Source organism: Mustela erminea, chromosome 12 (assembly GCF_009829155.1).
Source record: "Mustela erminea isolate mMusErm1 chromosome 12, mMusErm1.Pri, whole genome shotgun sequence".
In the NCBI taxonomy this organism is placed as follows: Eukaryota; Metazoa; Chordata; class Mammalia; order Carnivora; family Mustelidae; genus Mustela; species Mustela erminea.
Genome location: NC_045625.1, coordinates 16,076,821 through 16,080,836, shown reverse-complemented (window position 1 = coordinate 16,080,836; position 4,016 = coordinate 16,076,821).

Sequence of the window (4,016 nt, the reverse complement as noted above, 5' to 3'; positions counted from 1 at the left end):
GAGGGGACCACTCTCCCAAAATCTCTACATATTCACCAACCTAGATGTTCTCAGAACCCCATTCTTTTGGATTTTATGGAGACTTCAATACATAGGCATGGCTGATCAAATCATTAGTCTTTGGTGATTAATTCAACCTCCAGTCCTTCCCTTCTCCCCAAAGGTCAGGGGTTGGGACTAAAAGTTCCAACACTCTAACCACTTGGTAGGTTCCCCTGACAACCAGCTACCATCCTTAGGTGCTTCCCAGAAGTCATCTCATTAACAGCAAGAAACAAGTTGGCCACTCTCATCCATTAGGAAATCCCAAAGGTTTTAGGAACTCTGTGCCAGAAATGGGGACAAAGACCAAATATGTGTTTATTATAAATTACAGCATCATACCTTCAAAATGAATCATCATATGCATACATATTTTCCAGGCATTTATAGATTCCTTAAGGTCTTTGGAACCCAGATTAATAGTCCTAAATTCCTATAGAGTTTTCACTTCTGATCAATGAAAGCCACACTATATTGAGTGATTCCTATATATAACACTAAAATACTACACTACACCATGCATTGTATCTCATATAAACCTCACAAAAGCCCTAACTGGTAGGTATTATCATTCCCTCAAATTGCATACCAGGAGATTGAAGCTCAAAGAAGTACAATGATTTACCCAAGATCATACAGTTGGAAAGGTGGGAATTGAACTAGAACTAGCTGTTTCCAAAGTGAACAAGGCAGAGCTGAGATATTTCTGAGATTATTTTAGAAATCCATGTTGTTACTCTATAGAGTGAGCCTAAGTGTCGCAGCATTGGGGAATGAACAGTGGGAGAGGAAGCCGGAGGCCTGAGCTGAGCCCTGCCCTTGCTCTCTTTTACCTCAGCCACGGAAAGAGCTCAAGAACACAAGCAGCTTCATTAGCTGTGCCTCTCTGGGGATGTGTGGACGACCATAGGGTTGTGACTGTGGGTTGGGAATAACAAAGCAGTCGACCTCTGAATGTGGAGGGGGCATCCCCTGTGTCTCCGAGGGGCCTGCAGGTTGCAGGTGGCACTAATTTCACAGGAAAGAAAGGTGTTTGCCAAAGGAAGGACAGATGGTTCCAGTCACCAGTTATTTATTTCTATAATTAGCTGCATGCTGTGATCTCAGATCATGGAGAAATTACTACTTCCTATGGAAATCCTCCCATCATTAGGGAAGAAATGGGAATTGGAAGCTAAGGAGAGGATATCTGTGGGATGGAAACTCCCCACATCTCTGGGCTTGCAGCTGATCTGGAAAGGAGGGTGTGGTCTGGAGTAATAATCTGAATCATCCAAAAATATTGAGTTTTGAGTACAACTCTACCATGGTTATGTGTTTTCACTGAGAATTTACCCTTCCTGGGTTTCGTGTTCTTCATCCAGTAGTGAGGGCCATTTTGAGAAGAAAATGTGACCACGGATGTGATAGACTCCTGTTGGCTATATATGACTGGGTCCTGAAACAGGATCAGACCCTCCCTCCCTTCCTCCACCCCCCCCCCCCAAAACATTCCTGAATCTAGTATATCAGCCAAACCTATGAATCTCAATCAAGGCACCCTACTTACTAGGTAACTAGCTCTGAAGGAGTGGCTTTACATCTCAGACCCTCACTTTCTCTGTAAATGAAATAACTCTGTCCACCTAAGCAGAGGTGTTGTGAGACATGAATGAGAATATACATGACCTATTCTTAAACTGGTGGTTGGTATAAGGTAAGTACTCAATAAAGGGGCATTAATTTTATTATTTTAGTGGAGAAGATGGAGATCTAAAAACAAAATATTAATCTTCTGTATCACCGAATAAGTGTCATGCTAAATTGAGCGAGAGACAGTTCATCTAAGATTGCTGAGGGTAAGGAAGGAATCATTAATACTGATAGCATTCTGTGGTCCAGTTTGAACGATAGCTCTTGTTCTCTAGAAATTCTCTTGTAATGATGCAGATTTCTGTGACCAGCCTTGTGGATTGCAACTCTGACACAAACCATCACTGCTTTCAGTATGATCTGGCCTTGCTTGAGAAGTGGGATTAGAGTTTAGAACAAATTAGGGTCTACACTTCTGATATGCTCCCAAGAGTCCACACCTCACACATCATCAAATAACAGGGTCTGTATGTGTGGACCTGAATTGAATAAAAAAGAACCACTCTTTTTATGTAAGCCAAGAAAGAGAAACAGACTCACAAGACAGCAAGCTCCTGTATGCCCACTTACTTGTGTATCATAACTGGTATTTTCAAGTCCATTTTCCTCCAAGGAGCTTCAGACACTCTGCATGTATTTGTTGCAATACCTTCCAATGACAGTGCAGGGCAAGAAAATATTCCTAATAATAGCACCGTATACATATGGTAGTCCATCATGCCATGTCTGTGTCCTTGCTCAAATCACAAGAACCCTAAAAAGTGGGTATATGTAGAGTGAGAAGAAAACTAAGGTAACATAGATTACACCTCAAACTCACCAGGACTATGATCTAGCTACCCCTCTCCCACAAAAATCTGATGACCCCTACCGTGGTTAATAGAATTCTCATCTATACAGTTGGACAAGCAACACATTTACAATCTTCTCTGATACCTATCTTTCCACCTATAACCACTCTGGATGTAGTTTGTAGAATGCATTAGAAGGAGGGAAAAGTAAAAGGTGCTGGTATGGAGACAACATAGAAGGATACTGCCAAAGTCTCAACCAAGTGTAGCCATGGCTTGGCTTGAGGATGTAAGTGATAGACATGAAGAGAAACAAAACTGGGACGAACAGAGTTACATGGTTACATGGCTTTGCATTAAGTCCCAAAGCTAGGATATAACTTAAGCTTAGTCCCTTGAACCCAATACCAGGACAATTTTTTTCTTTTCTGACATTCTAAGGCATGTCTTCCAAGTGGAGGAATACTTTGACCAGAGACTGATTTTCAGGTGTTTTATATGTAAAATGAAGCTAATAATGCTACCTATCTATACGGTCATTGTGAGGATTAAATCAGATAACATATACAAATGTTTAGCACTTTGCTTAACACATAATAAAAGCTCAAGAAATATACACATACAAGTGTATCTATGCTCCATATCTTACAACAATTATTAATACACATTAAGAAGATCAAGCAACAGGAGGAAAATTAGCCCTGTAAGATTCCTACTGCCCTTCTGCATCTGTCCTTTGCTTTCTCATTTTACGGAAGCCAGAACCCGCCAATCTGAGTCTTCCATCACTGCCTCCCACCTAACATAGAGAAGAGGTTATGAAAGGGCTTTCACTCTACCCAGTTCTGTGTATGTGTGTGTGTGTGTTTCAGATTAATTTTGTGAGACAAGCAGAAGTTGCTGCCTTGGTTTGTCCTTGGAAAGAGCCCTGCTTTTCTTGATTAAAGATGTATTTTTACAGCCTAAATGTGCAGGTCAGAGTAATTTTTTGACAGGTAAAATACTTAACTGTGACTATCCATGAATCTTCTTCTTTTTTTCCCCCTACATCCCCTTCTCTTGTCCTGTTAATATCTGTTTCCTCATCTTACCGAAGCCTCATACCTGTCTATCATTGTCTCTCACTGGCCAGCCAGCACCTTCTGTGTGCCTCCTCTCTGCACCTTCTTTGATTCTTATCTTACTGAATGTGGAGTCTGGCTCTGAATTTGCTCTCAGGCCTTGACCTCTTAAATCAAGGTCTTCTTAAATCAAGATATGAGTACCCGCTGGGAGATTTAGGGAGGTGGTATCACAGTGGGGACTGAAATCCCAGGGCACTTTACCAACATGTCTTATAACTTTAATTGAATAGTATTTAACTTAAAACCTGTACATATCTTCCTTTTTTAATGCAATAAATTCAAGCAAAATGTCAGCTCTACCATTTACCAGCTTTGTGACCTTGAGATATTTCTTACCCATGCAATTGCAGTATCTAATTCTGCAAAATATCTCCTAGAATTAAATAAATGTATGAAGCATTGATCGTGTGGCCTGGCACAGAGACTT